Genomic DNA, 20,751 nt, shown 5'->3' on the forward strand with positions numbered 1-20,751 from the left:
TTTACCGAAGGGAAGCTTTCTCCTGGCCACCCAGTCTCTAAACCTGTATAAGTAGAGAGTTGCAATGGTGGCTGACAGCCTTCAAGCCCCTTCACTGGGATGTAGTCATTGTGGTGCATTACCCTTTTTTTACTGCAGGGTGATGCTAGGGCAATGAAGGTCTATGGGGCGTTCCACACTGGATGAATCTGGCACGGATCTGGTGTGTTGTTGTGTCTATGGCAACGCATGATTTTTTTAAACCTTTCTCACGTTCGCGTTCCGGCGTGCATGCGTGGAAGTGTATTTTAATACACTTTCGCACATTTCTTATTTAGGCCACAGGAAGTGTTAGAAAGCCTTACTTCCTATTTGACTTTCAGTCAGAAGGGGAATTACCACGTATTAACATGGAAATCCCTAAAGGCTATTTTTAGCGTTGCGGTGCGATCATCCGATCGCATAACTACCGCTGGTTTCCAGTGTGAAACGGGCCTCAAGGTTTTCACATCATCATACAGGTAATCTGAAGACTTGCCATACTTTACAAACAATATTGTAGTAAGTATGCTTTGTTGCATAATTTCTGTAGCAAGTGATCTATTTTAAATATGTTAGCATGACAATGAACAAAGCGGGCAGAGGGAGGAGGTTACGTTGCTTAAACTCTAATCTCTCACTTGTCTGCTGCTTATTCTTAATGCCTAATCCTCGCACAATCCTTAGGATACCCATATATCTAGCAATATTGCGGTCCAATCAACCACTTGATTCAAACATTTTATTGAGTCGGATGAAAATCCTTACCAATTGATTGACCGATTTCAGGCCAAAATTGGTTGAACGCATTGATGGAGCAAGCAGGAAAATTCCAATGTGGTCGATTGGGTGCGCGAAGGTAGTCGTTACCCCCGCGCACCCAATCAACCACGTTGGACTGATATTGTATGCTGTGTACAATATGGCAGTGACTGCCAAACCTCCGGCCGCTGCCCCCCTCCCCTACCCCCAAATAAATGTCCTTGCATGGACAGCGATGTTGTAAGTGAACCAGTGTGAAAAAAGCTTCAATGCCTGTGCCGAAAATAAACTTCCTGTGGCATATTCCCAGTGCTGAAAACCCATGATTTCTGCAAACAATATGCATGCTTCCAGCTCCACTTGAGAAATGTGAGCGTGACATCCACTTCCTGTAAATTGTACAAACGCTTTTGTGTAAAAACTCTTCCATGGAGAGAAGGAAACACAACCATCATTGCCTGTGTATCACAATCATTTGCTGGTCATTGGGTAGCCATGACAGCTGCCAACAGTACAGAAATGGATGGGGAGTTACATCTGCCAGTCTTCCTACCAAATCTGTTTGCCTTATGGACATTATTATTATTATTATAATATGTGGAAAACTTGGTATTCTAAATACCAGTTTATTGAATGGCCTCAGACTACCTACCACATGTTGGTAGATGTGTCACTGGGAACTACTGAGGGTCCTTGTTGATTGGCCAATGACAGACCAATTTTACCACCTCCATGTAGCATGAGGGCCAACAGATTTTAAATATTATGAACAGATCGTGTAGAAAAACTCACAAACTACATAGAAATGGAAAAATTGGCCAATCAAATTTGGATTTTGAACCAGGCTTTATTATGCCTGTGTCTTTTGGGAACACAAAGATGATACCTTTTAGTAAGAGCAGAAGCCCCAGCCTTTTCTGTAAACTCAACCTCTTCGTGCCCCATGTCTACAACTAACCTTAATATAATTGTGACACTACCTTCTGTGTAGCCCTAATCTGAAACTTGAAATCAACCTTACTCACAAGGTGAAAAAAGAAATGTAGTTTTACTTACCTGTGGCTTCTTCCAGTCCCTAGAAGACATTTGGGTCCCTCAGCGCAGCTCTGGGGTCCCGCTAGCAGCCTGTAAGGATCACTGACCCCCGATGAGCCCCCTTCTGCACATGCGCGGGTGTGCACCGCCCCACACTAGTACACACTCTCATCACCTGGAGCGTACTGTGCCGCCTTCAAAAGTATCCATTCAGTTCATTAGATGTGGGAAAGCCCTTCTTAAAAGGGACTTTTCCACACCTAATGAACTGAACGGATACTTGCCAAACAAGATATTGTAGCCTAGCTTGGCCACATTTTTTATCTCAAAGCACTCTGTCATTGCTGAGAAACAGGGATGTACATATAACAATCCCCACAGCATCATAAACCTAGCCTGATATCCCAAAACGCTAAAAAAAAAAAAAAAAAAAAAGCAACAACCCTAATAATGGTAATGTAATGTAAACACTGCACACCTTGCATGGATGGAAATAATAGATCCCTTTATTGCATATCCATTAAAAACATAGCACAAGACAAGGCAGCACAGGAGCTGACGTGTGAGGAGTAGTAGTTAATTTTCATGCTATAATTGTATTATTTAAACAAACTGTTGGCATCTAGTTGGCTAGTCATTAACTTATTTAAAATTTTCTGAAAAAGTTACTTCAAGCCATTTAGCACTCAGCTGAACTGCATCTAGACTACATGATTCCTCACTTCCTGTAACTTCCTGTACACCCAGAGTACTGTGACCAATTCACAGAGAGCATCAGATGACTGTGTGAATAGATCTTGTGCAGCATGGCAGACTGGATTGGATGTTTAGCTATTTGCAAAGCAACCCATGTATCTTGGCCATGAAAGCAAATCCAAACAATCTAGTAGTCACACTTTCAGATCCTTGCAAAAATGCAGATTTAAATATTTTTTATACCTTTCAAAAAGGCAAAGTAACAAGGCAAGACAAGACACAATATATTGTGCTCTTCTCCTGGTGGACTCAAAGTGCCAAAGCTACAGCCACAAGAATGAGCTCTATAGGCAGTAGCAGTGTGAGGCCTGGAACCCACTACAAACTGCAAATCGCTAGCACAATCAATAACGGTTTTAAGTACTGTTTTGTAAGCGACTTCATGAGTGTTTTACTGCGATTTTGGTAGCGATTTAAAAAAGTGTAAGCTTTTTGCCAAGCCAACGATTGTGATATTGATTTGCGATTTTATTTCAGATTGGTCCTCAAATTATTATATTTTTATTTTCACAGTTTGCAGTAATTTAAAATTGCACACAAATTGCTATGTGTAGTGATTCATGAGCGATTTGCCAGTGCTTCAATGCTTTCATTTGAAGTCCTAACTCCCAAATGCTGCATGTCCTGCGATTTTGATTTTGCTAATAACAATCACTACTGTGGAATTTGTTACATTTATTTACATTGGCAGAGTGTTTAGGGAAACGGTAGCAATTTAAAGCACTCCCTAAATGCTCAAAAAAAACTATCTAGTGGGTTCCAGGCCTCAGGATGTCTTGCCCAACGTCTCCTTAGAGCCCGCTCAGACTATGTGCGTTCCAAGCCGTTTTTACAGAACGCATATAGAAAGATTTTACGCATAGAAACGGCTACTAATGTTTTCTAATGGCCTCGTTCACATGTATGCGTATGAGACGCATACGTTTCTCATCCGCATTGCTGCACGCAGTTCTGTGAGTCACGCACAGAACCGGACACAATGAAAGTCTATGGACGCGTATTAAAAACGCGTACTAGTGCGTTTTTAGCGGACGTTTCCCTCTGCGGCTCCCATAATTCTTTTCGGTTTCCCAGGTCACGTGTGTGTGCAAAACGCAATAGAAAACGCATTGTAACGCAAGAAAAACGCATGCGTTTTTCAACTTGCGTTTCTATGAATTTATACGCGGTCTACAAACGCTGACAGTCTGAACAGGGCCTTACTGTATAGGTACTGACTTAAAGGAATACTATCGATTCACATATTTTTTTCAATTGGCACAGGAATTGTTTGGGAAGTGCTGCTAAGTACTGGTGTATACATTTTAGTAGCAACTTCTCTGTTTACTGTTAGCAAAATACATTCAAAGTTTACTGACGCCAAAACTGACGGCTGACTGAGCCATGAGGAGAGGGGGAATTCCCCTCACACTTGATCAGAGGGAATGTCCAAGTAAAATAAAAAAATGAGTTTCACTTACCTGGGGCTTCTACCAGCCCCATGCAGCCATCCTGTGCCCTCATAGTCACTCACTGCTGCTGCAGTCCCCCGCTGGCAGCTTGCCGACCTCGGAGGTCGGCGGGACGCATTGCATACATTTTTACGCATTCCCGCTAGTACAATAACATTAACACATACATTTTTACACGTTACTGGTTCAATGCGTACATTTTTACGCATTGAACCAGTAATGTGTAAAAATGTATGTGTTAATGTTCCTGCACTAGCGGGAATGCGTAAAAATGTACGCAATGCGTCCTCGGAGGTCGGCAAGCTGCCAGCGGGGGACTGGAATAGCTGTGAGTGACTACGAGGGCACAGGATGGCTGCATGGGGCTGGTAGAAGCCCCAGGTAAGTGAAACTCATTTTTTTATTTTGCTTGAACCTTCCCTTTAACTCTATGTGTAACTCTGTGTGTGACAGAGAAGAGAGCTCCCAACAGCTGCAGCTCCTGTGTCCTGTGTTTCTGACTGACCTGTCTGAAGAGAGCAGAGGAAATGTAACTAATTCTCACAGCTTTTTCATATTGTTTTTGCTTTCAGAGTTTGATATGTTTGATATTTGCTTTCTGTAGTCTGATATGCAACTCTGGCTGTGCATTGAAGCAGACACCCCTTCTGCAATTGATTTGTCCGAATATAGCTAAATCCTACCCTCAATAAATTACAGCTTTTGCCTCTGATATTTAACATGAAAAGTAGGAAAATGTTTACACAGCTACTTAGACATTATTTGCACATTGTCATTTTAGAACACTTGGGTATTGATAGTATTCCTTTAATGAACAGAAAGAGGCAAGATTCTAACCCTGGTCTCCTGCGTCACAGGCAGAGCCCTTAACCAGTACCCTATCCAGCCACTGTAACAAATATTTCCAGGTTGAGTTGTGCAACCAGTTGCAGGCCAGCAGCCCAGCCAATTGGTAACAATTGGTAATTATTTCCAGCTTCTGTGCCACAGCAACACATGATCCAGAGCCAAGCATAACATTTGGAAAGGATGACTGGTGAGTATATTGGCTTCTTACGGCACATTAAACCCTACACTGCTAAGACGGATGGATAATTGTGAAGCCTGGTTCTCCCATGGCCTGAACTAGTGCAGCATTTCATACAAATACACACCAGCCTACAGTCATACATCATTTCTGAGCAGTATTTAGGGCAGTAGGTGGCAGTCACTGAAATGTCTTTAAATGGACCTGAACTTCCTCTCCGCTATAAAAGATAAGCATCAGCATAATAGCCTTTAAAGAATAAACATTTCTTTGTGACAGCTTATACAAATCCTGCAATAAATCTGCAGTGTGTCTACTTCTTGCTTTCATGGAAGCAGACATAGGGTTAACATCCTGTGTTTACAAATTAGCTGCCTTGCCGAGGCAGCCAGCTGACGCAGCTGAGAAAACAAATTACAACTTGTGCTTAGTCACAGATGAGGGGGAATTAGACGGGCTAAACTCTCTAAATACACACAGGGTGCATTTCTCTAAGTTTTCCTTCTGTCCTGTGCAAGAGTTCAGGTCCATTTTAATACTACAATTAACCACTTTATGTAAGAATTGGGCTGCACACAAATGCTTTAAGATGCTCACTAATGATACAATCTTAATTGTACAATCTTACCACCTCCATATTAGATATTAATATGAGGGACTAATGTACAATCAAGATTGTATCATTAGTTGGCACCTTTAGCCCCCTGTCCCTGGTATAAATAGCAGCTCTTCCCAATCATGTCTTATTTTTATCACCTAGACCACCAACACCTCTCCCACTGCTCCATCAGGACTGCTGTGTCTTATTCTGGCTGCTAGAATCCCTAGACTGTCCTCCTGCCGCCGCCAACGTTCCCTTAAACCTCCGCTGCCACCAGCAAAGCCCTTAGAAAACAAATAAAAACAAATTAACAGTCAATCTAAATGAAAGTAGATACAAAACGTATGCATGTACAACAATCGTTAGCTTAGCCATCTGCTAGCAGTTCAATCTATCAGAGCTTATCTGGTGACACATACAAAACACACAGGTTAAGTAAGGAGTTATGATAATGAACTCATCTTTCAGCAGAAGTCTGAACTTGTCGGTATTCTGCAGCATGTGCACCGTACACCATCAAGTCCTTGAAGGAGATCTGAGATTTTTTTCCATTGTTTTTAATGCATCCTCTGACTGAATGTATAAAATGAGTTTTTTTGACTTTTTGATTTCCATTAAGTGATAAGTATACTTGTCCTAAATTGTATTGACGATTAGAAGACATGTCTGCAGGCTAACAGCGGTCCTTCTGAAGGGTGGGAGGGGGGAAGTATTGTGTATGGTAGAGGGATAAAGAGCAGTGCACGACAGAGACTTTCCACAGACCGGGTGGCTGGGGAGAACAATGACCATGTGCTTGGTGTGGGGGCATAACGAGACATTGTTCGATATTCCCCTTGCCCCCACCACCCAAAATCCTAGTATTAGGTGTCCCCACCCCCATGATTCTGTGTGGAGTGCACTGAAGAGAAGCGAGGACCTGTCCTGCCACTGTAAGTAAAGTATGACACTTCCCTGCTCTGCAAGGCGCCATAGGAGTGGTGGTCACAGGGGCTGTTACGCCACAGGCTCCTGGGTGGCTTGGATGTTGGGGAACGCTGGGCCTTTAGGAGACGTTGGGTGGCTGCTGTACACACACTGGATACACTAGGTACTTGGCTGAGGCTGCATTCACAGTGGGACGCTGCGTTGTAATGCAACGTTACAGTCACAATGCAGCATTACAACGCAAGTTACGCAACGCAAAAAAAAAAAAAAAAGAACACATTAACAATACATTACCGACTCCTACAGTAGGTACAGTAAAGCATACAAGCAATGAAAAGTCATCGCGCTGTGAACGTCCCATAGGATTAGCATTGCAGTGTGGTAAGCTGCGTTATAAGACTTTACAACGCAGCTCTGCAAGTCCCACTGTGATGCCGCCTGAGGCAGTCTACAGTGGCTACCACGTTTGCACATCATTGAAGGTGTGTACAGCTGCCCCGATATGTCAAGGAGATCTGTACAGTGCTTGGCCCAGAATTCTTGCTTGAGAGATCAAGTCTCAATCCCTTCGGGCGACAATATTTGTATATTAATTGAGGTTACAGAATTACTTTTTTGTACACACATGGGCATTGGTGAAGTGTTTTCCTTTATTAAATAAAACAAAGATTCAAAAACTGAACGGTCTATCCAGGTTATATTTTGTATTATACTAAATTTGTTTGAAGATCAGAAAAACAATTTTAATGTTATTATAAGTGAAAAAAAAAGGAAAAGCGCATACATTTTTGCATCACTGTATAAAAACTATAACTCATAATTACCACATTACTTTACGAAGGAAAAAAAATAAAAAATTATATATATATATATATATATATACATACATACATATATATATATATATATACACATATATACAGACAGACAGACACGAATCACTAGGGGGCACAGTAGGTTTGGGCAATGTGTCCTTCTCTAGTATTTAGTGAGCTGGAAACTGTAATTATGCCACCCTCTGGTGGATGGAAGATTTAACATTTTTACTTCCTAAGAGGATACTGACAGCTAAGCCATCTAGGGAAATGACTAGATTCATTCTAGGCAACTCTAGTTACCGTATATACTCGCAAGCAAGCCAAATTTTTGACCCCCAAAAAGGGGGTCAAAAGTTGGGGGGGTCGCCTTGAGTCACCTGTGGTCCGCGCACCCGACCCCCCGCCGCTGCTATCACCTGAGCTGGCGCCGCATCTTCTATTATTCTCCTCTCCGCTCGTATAGTAATTCACTCACACCAGCGCGCCCCACGGCGGCTGCTGTGATGACGAGGCAGGAAGCCATAGAGAGAGAGCGGCTTCCTGTAGCTATGGGAACCGCTCTGTCTCTCTATGGCTTCCTGCCTCTTCATCACAGCAGCCCCATGGGGCGCGCTGCTGTGAGTGAATTACTTTACTAACAGAGAGGGGAATAATAGAAGATGCGGCGCCAGCTCAGGTAATAGCGGCGACCGCGAGGAGGGGGCACTACCTATACTGGGCACTGTACTAGCTATACTGGGGCACTATACTGGGCACTACCTACCTATACTGGGCGCTACGCTATACTGGGCACTACCTACCTATACTGGGCACTATACTATCTAAACTGGGGCACTATACTGGGCACTACCTACCTATACTGGACACTACCTACCTATACTGGACACTATACTAGGCGCTATACTGGGCACTATACTAGCTATACAGGGCACTATACTAGGCACTACCTACCTATACTGGGCACTATACTAGCTATACAGGGCACTATACTAGCTAAACTGGGGCACTACCTACCCATACTGGGCACTATACTAGCTACACTGGGGCACTATACTAGCTATACTGGGGCACTATGTTAGCTATACTGGGCGCTTTACTAGCTATACTGAGCACTATACTAGCTATACTGGGGAACTACCTACCCATACTGGGCATTATACTGGGCACTATACTAGCTATACTGGGCACTTTACTAGCTATACTAGGGCACTACCTACCCATACTGGGCACTATACTAGCTATACTGGGCACTTTACTAGCTATACTAGGGCACTACCTACCCATACTGGGCACTATACTAGCTATACTGGGCGCTATACTGGGACACACTGGGGGGATCACACGGCCAGCATTTCCTACCCCCGGCTTATATGAGGGTCAATCATATTTTCCTGTTTTTTTTTCAGGTAAAAGTTGGGGGGTCGGCTTATATGCGGGTCGGCTTGCTTGCGAGTCTACACGGTACCTTCTTTTTACATTCAGGTCAGAGAAATGCCATGCATGTCCATTTTTAAGTTATATATGTCCCCTCTCCACCTAATTACTGACCACGGAATAACTATTTTGGGGCGGCGCTATCTACACCATGTTTGTGCATTCTTGTTTTTTTACACAATGTAGATTTTCAAAGTAGCGGTCTCACCTTTGTAAACATAATGTTGTGTAATTTGTCTTCTTAAAACAGAAGGTACCGTTATTTGCGATAATTCAGCTGCAATTGAGCAACTGTGTTTTCCCATGATGCATCACTGATGAATATGCAAATTAACCCTTTATACCCCTGAAGCCAGGCTCACATCCAAAACCGCTGGTGTATAGCAAGCCTATAGCTTATACATTTTACAGAGCCACAGTAACCAAATTTATAAGCTATAGGCTTGCTATACACCAGAGACTCTGGATGTGAGCCTGGCTTCAGGGGTATAAAGGGTTAATTTGCATATTCAGGAGTGATGCATCTTGGGAATCCACAATTGCTCACTTAGAGTTGAATTATCGCAAATCCCTTCTGTTTTAGGAAGGCAAATTACACTGATCGTTGCTTTTTAGTAGGTGAGCTTTTCAGTCTCTTTTAGTTCCCTATCATTTCCTAGTGGTTCTGGGTCACCCCGAGCTGCTTGGGTATTCTGTTTTATAAAGATAAATATCCAATAGGTATTTTCTTCAGAAATAACAGCATTTTTCTAGCAATCAGTTGGTCATAACTATTATAAATAAGCTCCTTATAATTAGCATCTCAACCTTAAAACTGGATTTACAAAGGGGAGGGGGGGGGGGTGTCTAAAAATGGCAGCCAACATTAATTTTTGTCAAGGTTCAGTTAAAGGACAACTGAAGTGAGGAGAAAATAGAGGCTGCCATAATTATTTCCTTTTAAACAATACCAGTTACCTGGCAGCCTTGCTGATCTATTTGGCTGCAGTAGTGTCTGACTAACACCAGAAACAAGCAGGCAACTATTCTTGTCAGATCTGACAATAATGTCACCGCACCGGACCTTAATGCTTGTTCTGAGTTTATAGCTAAACGTATCAGAGGTAGAGGATAAGCAGGACAGCCGGGCAACTGGTATTGCTTAAAAGTTATTAGGCAGCTTCAATATACCTTTCACTTCAGTTGTCCTTTAACTCTGCTTTATACGGTAAAGCAGATTAGTAAAACCACATAGCACATTTTCCTGGAATTTAGAGTTATGATTTGAAGGAAAAGGTGCTTTGCTTCCAGAAGAGAAGACTTGCAGCGCACTGGCAAGAGATACATACTGTCCGCTGTCAGTTGCACTACCAAGTTTCCGCACTCCAGATAAACGGGAAGCTCCAGTGGGGAGGCGGAGACTAGAGTGTTGTCATACAGCCACACGTGCTAGAGTAACACATGGCAGGAATGCGAGTAGCCAAAAGAGAAGCAAACAAAAACAGCGTCATGGATATTCATCGCTTACAACTCGCCATCGCTCGCTGGCACTGAGAACAACCTCGCAGCTTCAGACGGGAGGGTCAGAATAGTTCCGTTCAGAATGAAAATAAAACAGAAGGAAACAGAGAATTGTGCGCTGTCTACACGGCTTAACGCCCACGTTATAACGTAACTATGCCACATCAGATTCTTCAAACCTTTAGTAAAGTACTCATCAGCTCAATCTACTATTCTAATGTTCACAAGGAATTAAAAACACAGCAGTAGGGTAATCTTACATTAAAACTCACTTATCAACTGAGGCACCTATACACATTGATTTTCCAGCTCGATTCCCTGCAGGTTCAATCAATCTGCAGGAAACTGGTCCCACCCAATAGATTCCCTGCTGGAATCTATTGAAAATTGATGTGCAGTATATGGTAGGAAACGATTGCTTAACATACAGCAGGATTTTCCTAAAGTAACAAAAAAAATTGAAGTGTACAATTTTTTTTTATTTTTAACAGGAGGGGGAAAAAATAAAAAATGTCCACAATTTTCTGGTCACGGGAACTAGTTTAGTCTATGGCATAATTATAAACATGTGTAGACACCTTTGACGGATGTTACGCATCAGGAATCAGAAACTGATCCCCTTGGGCGACATCTCTGGGCCGGGTTGCACACATGTGTATCAGCTGTGTAGCCAACGATGCGCTGTGCGGGGGGAAAGCGGGGTGGGGGGGCCCTTTGACGCGAAAAGCGGTGCATGCGTCATGTCACACAGCCGGTGGGGGAGTAGCACAAACAATGTGATTGGCGTCACTGGGGTTCAGTAAATCTGCCCGGCGGATTGCTCAGGGGACGATGGCGCATGCCTGATTGTTGGCTGAGGCGGTAGTTATCGACCTGCTCAGCCGATTTAAGTCAGGTGTGCGTACGAGCCTTTAGTATTAAGCTAGGCTGTGGGTCGTTTTCAGCTTTCCTCCTGTGCAGGAAACACAAATATCAGTTCCCTGGCACTTGTGGTTCACCAGCAACTGAGGAGGACTGAAAGCTGCTTATCTTTACAACCAACAGTGGATGTCTGGAATTAGCACTTTCTGGATTATATTTTAACAACCTCTGCATTCCAGGAATTAAACAATAACTTCAACTAGTGTCTGTATCAACGGCATAACAGGATCTCAAGATTGTTACAACACAATGCTGGTTGATGATTAACACTCTCCGCTTCAAGATTTATGTCCACTACAAAAAAAAACCCTGTGTTTGCAAAGAATATAAAGAAGAGAGGGGGGAAAATAATCACACAGAAAACAGCATGGGACGGGGCAGGGTAGTGGTTTGAAACGTCTTATAGTAAAAGTTACTTGTGCTTTCTGCAGGACTGAAACTAGAAATCTGCTGAGAACTGACAAAACGATGTTGCAGGATGTTGTCTGCTACGCCCTGTGTATCACGTAGCTTATCTCCTACCATCAAGAGCAAAACAAGCCAACCTTCACACAGCAGAAAGACTACATGAGTACAAGTGCCCATACACTTACCGATTTTCCCTTCCGACTCCCTGCAGATCTGATCAATTAGTAGGGATTGAATTCACCCAAAATGTCCCATCTATTGACTTTCACTTGATTTTGACCAAAAATAGGTAGCTTAGACAGGACAGAAGATCTAGCTCGATTGTGGGGCGGGGCAGCAGCGGTGGTAGATTGTTGGCCCATGGCGTTGCATTGCATCGAACAGTACAACACTGCATTTCCATCAATTTCAATAGATTCCCTGCTTGAATCCAGGGCTGTGGAGTCAGTACAAAAATCATCCGACTCAGACTCCTCAGTTTATGAAACCACGACTCAGACTCCAACTCCGACTCCGGGTAACCAAAATGGCCCCGACTCCGACTCCACAGCCCTGCTCGAATCTGTTAAAAATCAACGTGCAGTGTGGTAGGAATTTATTCCTTCCTAAATCAATTCCTTTCAGATAGGAATTGATCGCTTTGCAGCATCAGGTGGCAATCTATAAAGGTGACCAGATCAACCAAGAGACAGATCTCTCTCTGATCGGAGAAAGATCTGTTGCCGCCCATACACCAGCAGACCGATTCCCAAATGATTACAGCACGATTGATGTCCGCCGCTGGCTCTGTGCGCCCCACATGGTTGCCAACGCAATGTGGGCATGTGCGTGACGTCACACGCGCCCACATACTGTATACGACGGCAACAACGTGGGACATGTGTATGTGGACAGAGCACGGAGCCAACGGTGGACACAGACAGGTAACGTATGCACACATGGGGCACATTTTACACTAGACCGCAGTGATCTGAAAACTTGGCTTTCCAGCTGTTAAGGAACTACAAGTCCCACAATGCATTGCAGGAGTCTGACAACCACAGTCATGATTTATAAAGGCAAATGCATTTTGGGACTTGTAGTTCCTTAACAGCTGGAGAGCCACGTTTGCAGATCACTGCACTGGGGGGGGGGGGGGGGGTGGAGACAGCGCCAGGGGTTCAGTCGCTCGTCCAGATATTGCACGTGGTTACCACCATGCACCCAAGTTGCCTGATGTATGGCCACCTTAACACTAAATGTTAAATGTTAAAAGTAGGTAAACGATACATAGTTTCCTGACACTGATAGATTTTCTAAGTTCATGGTTCTGCTCTACTTGATATTAGCTCAGATTTTAGCACAGATTTGAGCTAATCAGTGGGAATGCTGCCGTCACATGCCTGATTCGCAGCAGAGAACTCGGCCAAGTGTAACCCAGAATGTATTTCATCCAGCATATGATACTGAAAGGTTGTGGAAGGACAATGACATGCTCTGGTGCTATGCGGGAAAGGGGGGGAGGGACGCCTGTGATTTGCATTATTGCAGGTGCCGCAATTTTCCAAAGATTTGGCTACAGTAGCCACTGATGTGATATCTTCAGGATCGCTACTAAACTGCTGCAAGCAGCGTTTTTCAATCGCAACGCTGCCAGTGGGACCATAGACATCACTGGCAAAGTGCACATAGTGGGTCCCAGCCCTAAACCATGGACTGCCTAGAACATTCTAGAATGCGGTACTGCACAGTGCAGGAGCCCTTGTTACCCATTTTTCATACCGGAATCCAGTGACTGTCAAGAGGCTTTTACATTAGACAGCCACAGTAAAGCCAGGTACAAACTTTTAATTATGATTGGCCAATCACTGACCAATTTTACCACCTCCATGTAGTATGTGGATTACCTACACAATCTGCTCCCAGTATTCTCTGTTGACCCTCATACTACAAGTAGTAAAATTGGTCAGTGATTGGCCAATTATAATTGAAAGTGAGCACCAAGCTTTAGAAACACTGGAATGGCTGTTCTGTACATCCATAAACAATTTAAGCAAGTTTAAACATGTTTGTTATTAATTCCTATAGAGTATAAAGCTAAACTTGTTTTGTGTTGGACGCCCAAAGCCCATTTATTCAAGAAACAAGCATGGAGATGCAGAAACCAGTTTCAAAATAAACTGGTAAAATATGTTATATCAGTTTGGGCAACCTGCACACCTACTCAACAACACAGACACCAACTCTAGGGGAAAAGGAAAATTAATCCAAGAGATTAGCTACAAGACAGAACGCAAAGATATAGCAGGCTGGACATTCATGTTAAAAAAAAACAAAAAACTTCAAACTACTGGTAAACAGGCCATGTAACAAAAGTAATACATTTATAAGGCTATCTGCAGAGAAGATGCAGCAACCTTTGCACTACAGCAAGCTAGGGCAGCTAAACCCACAAGAACAGATCTCTCGATTTCACGTGGGACATTGTAATGACAGTGAGCATGCCTCCCCATGGTGAAATGCTAAGCACACCTACTTCTCCTCCCAAATCTCGTACCTTGTCACCCTGCTAGTACAGGGCACTAGGTCAAGCTTACCCTGCTGGACACTCAAGGCTGAAGGTGTGTGATAGGCTGCGTCTCCCTCCTTGGTGTCTCTAACCAACAAACAGTCTACCCTTCCCTGTCTCTTCTAGCTCAGAACCACACCTGTAGCTGCAGACCGGTTGGGCAGGTCTGTCTGTGCTTATAGCACCTGCAATATCTGCTCTTTAACAAACCAGCTGATCTAAGGGGACTTTAAACCTTTTAACCAAATAATCCTTGTCAGACAGTGTTTACTACACTCAACCAGCGTAACATGTTTAAAGGTAAACGCCAATTTTATTACACGGATGCATACACTTCACAAACCATTTCACCATTTAAGGCCATTCAGCCCTGCCGGCTACAGGATTATAAAATGTTTCAATCTTTACTTAAAGGACAACTGAATTGAGATGAATATGGAGGCTGCCATATTTATTTGCTTTTGTACAATACCAGTTGCCTGGCAGCCCTGCTGATTTATTTGGCTGCAGTAGTATCTAAATCACACCAGAAACAAGCATGCAGCTAATCTTGTCAGAGACACCTGATCTGCATATGCTTGTTCAGGGTCTATGGCTGAAAGTATTAGAGGCAGAGGAGGATCAATAGATAGCCATATATATAAATGGCTATATATTATACATTTTAAACCATGGCCAGCCTCCATATTCCTCTAGCTTCAGTTGTCCGTTAAGCTGCAAATAAATGTTAGATTTCTCTCTTCTAAGACAATCGTTTGTCTCAAGGAAAAATCTACCATTGGTTCAAGTGTCTAAAGACTGAATCACTACCGATCAACCGCTGTTAGGTTTATGTCCCCACAGTTTGTCCTCCCCTCTCCATAGAACAGAGCAGGCTGCTCTTCAGTAGCTCAACATTGTGTCTGTAGAGCAATTGTTGCATAAGCCCTCACTCATCCTGCCCATAACAATGGTTTCAGGCAACAATTATTGAGCTTCTGTATACGTTTTCAGAGCTCTGCCCAGCGAAGTCTGTACAGTGACCATTCCTAAATGATCAACAACAAATAATAGTCCGTTTCCACTCAGTCCAGTATGCAGCGTTTCTCTCGCATGTGAGCCGGATGGGGAAACGCTGACTACTCAGACAATAGCTTGCCGTCTGAATCACACATTGGTGCGATATTAGGCGGCGTGCAAAAACATTTTGTAGCACACATCTGAATCCTTATAGCTGTGCATGGCGTGGCTACAGTGATTCAGCTGTGGCTTCGCAACAGCACGGGTGCTGCGTCAGATTTGGAAATGGACGTGGCACCCAGTGGAAATTAGCACTTATAGCAGGGGCGTCCAAACTTTTTAGACCAAGGGCCATATTGCTGTTGTTGAGAGTGCTAGCCTGTGACATTTTGTCAAATTAAACATTTCCACTACAAATAACCCATATACAGTGTGCAGTTAGCACAGTGGCATCTGCTAATCAGTGGCTGTTACTGCTGCTGACAGTGGCAGCTGCTAATCAGTGGCTGTTACTGCTGCTGGCACAGTGGCAGCTGCTAATCAGTGGCTGTTACTGCTGCTGGCACAGTGGCAGCTGCTAATCAGTGGCAGTTACTGCTGCTGGCACAGTGGCAGCTGCTAATCAGTAGCTGTTACTTCTGCTAACACAGTGGCAGCTGCTAATCAGTGGCTGTTACTGCTGCTGACACAGTAGCAGCTGCTAATCAGTGGTTGTTACTGCTGCTGGCACAGTGGCAGCTGCTAATCAGTGGCCATTACCAATGCTGGCATAGTCGCAGCTGCTAATCAGTGGCAGCTACTGCTACAATGTTGACTTATAACCTACAGGCAAACTAGGGGGAGGTAGAGTGGTGACACGATGGAAATATTAACTTTACAGAGTTTTGGGGGCCACCAGAAAAGGCTCGGCAGGCTGCATTTGGCCCCCAGGCCGAGCTTTGGACGTGCCTAACTTAGAGTAAATGAGCAGCTGTACATTGCTGAACACAGAGAGCGGCGGTGTGGGGGCACAGAGGCATGTTATGAGGCAGAGAACATGCCTCTGTGTCCCATCTGCACACCTCGGGTTCTCTTTAAAAGAGGACTAAGGCCAATCAAAGAGGGCAGCTAAATATATTTACAAAAAAAACAAAAACCCACTTACAATGTGTTAAGTAGACAAGACAAAGGCAAATAACATGTATATTGAGCTTTTCTCCTAAGGCCCCGTTCACACTTGCGTTTTGGCAAATAAACGGACCGGATCCTGATCAGATCGTGACCTGATCAGAACCGTACGGTTCCGATCCAGATCCGGTCCGTTTGTATCAGGCATGCATCAGGCTGCCATCCGGATCCGTGGGCAAAAAATAGCGAAATTTAAAAAAAAAAATGTTGGGGTCAGCAGAAGGTGCACGTGTAGAATCAGGTTCCTCCGCTGTAGGCCTCACCTCCACCTCCGACATTCTGCCAAACAGCTCCAGCACGTCTGTCACTGCTGCTCCACTCCAGACATGCTTGGCCCATGTGTCCCCATCCGAAATGGCCGCTTGCATACGCATAGGAAGTGGGGTAGAACAGCAGGTTTTTGTAGGCAATGTGTTCTGTGCCTTCCGTTCCCCATTGGTTTCTGTGTTCCTGATGGTGCTGTCAGGCTCAGGTCCGGCTCCGGTCCGGGTGCCGGAGATCCGGACCCAAAAAATAGCGCATGTTGGAAAAGAGTCCGGATCCGATCCGGCTCCGTACTGTACGGAACGGACACGTGTGAACGTCCGCATAGACTTTACATTGCTATGCGGAACGTACGTTCCGTTTGTACAGTATGCGGTCCGGATCAGATCCGGAAAATCCGGATAGCGAACGTTAATGTGAACCGGGCCTAACAGACTCACAGCTCCAGACCTGCAGTCACTAGGACATGCTCTATAGGCAGTAGCAGTGCTAGGGAGTCTTGCCCAAGGCCACCTACTGAATAAGTGCTGGCTTACTGAACAGGAAGAGCAGAGATTCGAACCCTGGTCTCCTGTGTCAATGGCTATTCCTTCTACCTTGCTGCAGTTTAAAGCAAAATAAAAATTCAGCAACTGCTTCGCAATTTTTAAGGGCTTAAAATACTATTGCTAGGTGAGTTTGCTGCATGCTGAAGTGACTTTTATGAAAAAAAAAATAAAAAATCTTAGATTAGATCCTAAAATAGATTTCCCGTTGATGCATTTTTTTTTTAAATTGACATCTAACCTATTAATACACCAAATAGTGTATGGTAGGCTGGGACTGACAGATTTGTTCTATAAAGTGGCAACCTGACATCAATGATATTCTACTTGCAATTTAAATACAGACTGGGCAACGGCATCCAGCTTCTGACCGAGACATCAGCTGTGGTACTTTCCTGAGAATCTGATGTGTACTGTAATCAGGAAGCTGAGTAATGTTCAGCGCTTTACAAGTCAAGAATATGCAAGGTGCCATTATCAGAAGAAGCCAGCATGATCACCAACAGAAGGGCTAGAAGAGATAGGATACAAAGTACAATGCAGAAAATGTAACAGTGACATCTATAGGCCGGAGGCAGGAACATACTTCCTCTTCAAAACAAACTAACAAATAGTAACAATATACAGGAGAATTTAACAGAAAATAATACTTTGCGTACAATTAACATCACAGTCTTTAGGCCACCCATGAGGATATGCAATTCTCTTACCACACTTCTATCTTCAGGTTTTTATGCCTCAAGGGTTTACTGATGACAGAAGCAGGAAGGAGTACTCCTTGTGGAGAATTATGGGTGTAGGCAGGAACTGTGCTTTGTAGTTGACAATATTGCCCCTTACTAGTTAATGATACCTGGCTTTCCTGCTGACTGACAACCAGGGGCCTCACTACAAATCAGGGAGCCCCCAGCAAAACTCTGATGGGGCACCCCAATCCCCCAATGTTCACACCCTTTCCCTTGCCTCCCCCTGGTGCCCCTCACAGCCAAGGAGCCCATCTTGCACTGGTCATAAAACAAGTTTGGCTATCAAAATCTTCGCACTCCTAAGTGTAACCACAAAACCCCTGACCTGAAGGATGGGCCCCTATATTAGAGGGAGGGGGTGAAGCAGTAGTTGAGGTAATGGTACAGAGGAGCAACCCACCCCCCTTCCCTCCCCCCCAAAAAAAACACCTATTTTTTTCCCCAAATGGTTTTATGCGCAATTTAATATATTACATGTATTTACCATAAAAAAATTAAAAAAAAAGCCTGAACTTGGCCTTTATAAAAGCCACAGACTGCCATCCCGGCTCATCTCCCAATTGTATTTATTTAAGTGCCATTCTTTTGAGAGATGAGCCTGGATTCTGTGTCTTGTCTATAACTTATGATCCTTGTGACAAGGGTTAATACCAGTGCTCACTCTCTCTGTCCTGTAGCCACTGTCAGCATTACACAGCTCTTGGTGGTGTGGCATATGGTGCGAGTAGATGTATATTGTAGCGCCCTTATGAGGTTAATTCTGATTACTTATTTTGCCCCATGAGAGGAGTGTTAGGATATGTGCTCCTAATCTTTTGATAGGTAGATGCACTGTATGCTTCCATGTTTCATACTGCATGTTATAGGGCCAGAGATAGAACCCATACTGACCCAGAGGGGCGTCTGCCCGACATATGTGACTATGCAAAATCTGTATGAGAGTGTGAGAAGGGTTAAAGCAAACCTGTGAGGTTTGCAAAGAAAGAAGTTAATCCTCCAGAGGATTCCCGTCTCCCTCCACCTCGCCGCTCCTGCGCCGTGTCCTCTCAAAGCTCCTGGCCTGCCAAACTGATGATTGGAGTTTGCAGAAAATACCGGTAGCACTAATCTTTTTGTCAAGACAGAGGATTGCAGGGTCAGCACCAAACGCACTGCGGGGTATAATGATGGTAATGGGCAACTCCTGTGGTGTGCACTCATGTACAAGTAGTCCAGTAATGCAGTAGAGAGACAAGCGAGGCACCATCCACAATGCTCACGAGTATTTATTGCCCACCATCACCAGCATAGACAGATTACAATCAGCAAAAGTGTGATGGCCTGACAGCCGTCCAATAGACTATTGGTCTCTGAAGAAGCGGAGTACCGCGAAACGGCTGTCAGGCCGTGACACTTTTGCTGATTGTAATCTGTCTATGCTGGTGATGGTGGGCAATAAATACTCGTGAGCATTGTGGATGGTGCCTCGCTTGTCTCTCTACTGCATTACTAATCTTCTTGTATTGAATAGTTGAGAGGCTGGAATATTTTTATATAGAGATCGATCATTTACCTGATCTACCATAACCCTATATGTGTACAGACCCCTTTAGGCTGGGCTCCCACCTGACTGATTTGCATGAGTTTTCCCACAATTCAAAAATCACATTAAATCAACCAATGGGCTCATTTACATCAAATTGCGAATATTCTCATGTGGAAAAAAAGAAAGAAAAAAAAAGAGAAAGCCTGCAGCACTTATTATCGGACATCGCATGCGTCCGATAATAAGACTGCTGCGGAAAACCGCAAACCTATTTGCGCATTTAAACACACATGGTATCCATTAAGTAATGAGTGTGAAAATATGTGCGCTGCTTCCGTGCATACGAGTGTGAACATATAGAGATAAAGAGGTGCCCTGGTTGTGTAAAATACATCAATACATACAACTAAAGGTAACCATACACTGGTCGATTTGCCATCAGATCGACCAACAGATAGATCCCTCTCCGATCGAATCTGATCAGAGAGGGATCGTATGGCTGCCTTCACTGCAAACAGATTGTGAATCGATTTCAGCATGAAATCGATTCGCCATCTGTGAAGCTGCCGCTGCCGTCACCCCCACTGCATACATTACCTGCTCCGCTGGCATGTGTCACCGCTGCTCCTTCTCTGGGTTCCGGCAGGCTTCACTCCTTCCTGTCCAGGGAAGTTTAAACAGTAGAGGGCGCTCTACTGTTTAAATTTCCTGTCGGGACAGGAAGAAGTGAAGCCTGCCGGAACCCAGAGAAGGAGCAGCGGTGACAGCAAGGACACATGCCGGCGGAGCAGGTAATGTATTGCCGCTACCGTCGGTCATTTGAACGCCGCTTTCGACGCACTCCCGACCCGCCGGCGATAGAGCGAAATGTTCCGCATGGACGGATGTACGGGAACGATCGATTTCGGACGAAAATCGATAGTTCGGCCAACGTTTGCGCAACTATTTCACAGCAGATTTGATCAGAGAGATCAAATCTGCTGTATATATCGCCGGGAAAATTGTTAGATGTATGGGCCTCTTTAGAAGAAACAAGTGAGGTGGCTTACCTCAGAGACAAAATTCTTAAGACAAAGAATTTTTAATAAAAACACAATCAACGCGTTTCTCGGGTCCGAACTCGCAAAACGCGTTGCCTGTGCTTTGTTATTAAAAATTTTGTCTAAGAATTTCGCCTCTGAGGTAAGCCACCTCACTTGTTTCTTTTTAGTTGTATTTTACACAACCAGGGCGCCTCTTTACCCCTATATGTGCTAAATACACCCTTTAACGGCCCCCATTGAAGGGGTATAAGCATTA

At 44.1% G+C, this 20,751-nt stretch overlaps 1 protein-coding gene across 4 annotated transcripts in view; it reads right to left on the reverse strand.

Annotated features, from left to right (window-relative positions):
• Window positions 1-20,751, reverse strand: part of TET3 (tet methylcytosine dioxygenase 3) — a 150,750-nt gene that overhangs the window by 65,596 nt on the left and 64,403 nt on the right. Inside the window, exon 1 of one of the 4 annotated variants that reach the window (XM_068274942.1) lies at window positions 5,806-5,911. The exons of the other annotated variants lie outside the window; for them this stretch is intronic. The gene's annotated coding sequence lies outside the window, so the exon portion shown is untranslated. Of the gene's footprint in view, window positions 1-5,805; window positions 5,912-20,751 lie in introns of those variants that run through there. 4 annotated transcript variants of the gene reach the window in all.

Source organism: Hyperolius riggenbachi, chromosome 3 (assembly GCF_040937935.1).
Source record: "Hyperolius riggenbachi isolate aHypRig1 chromosome 3, aHypRig1.pri, whole genome shotgun sequence".
Classification (NCBI taxonomy): domain Eukaryota; kingdom Metazoa; phylum Chordata; class Amphibia; order Anura; family Hyperoliidae; genus Hyperolius; species Hyperolius riggenbachi.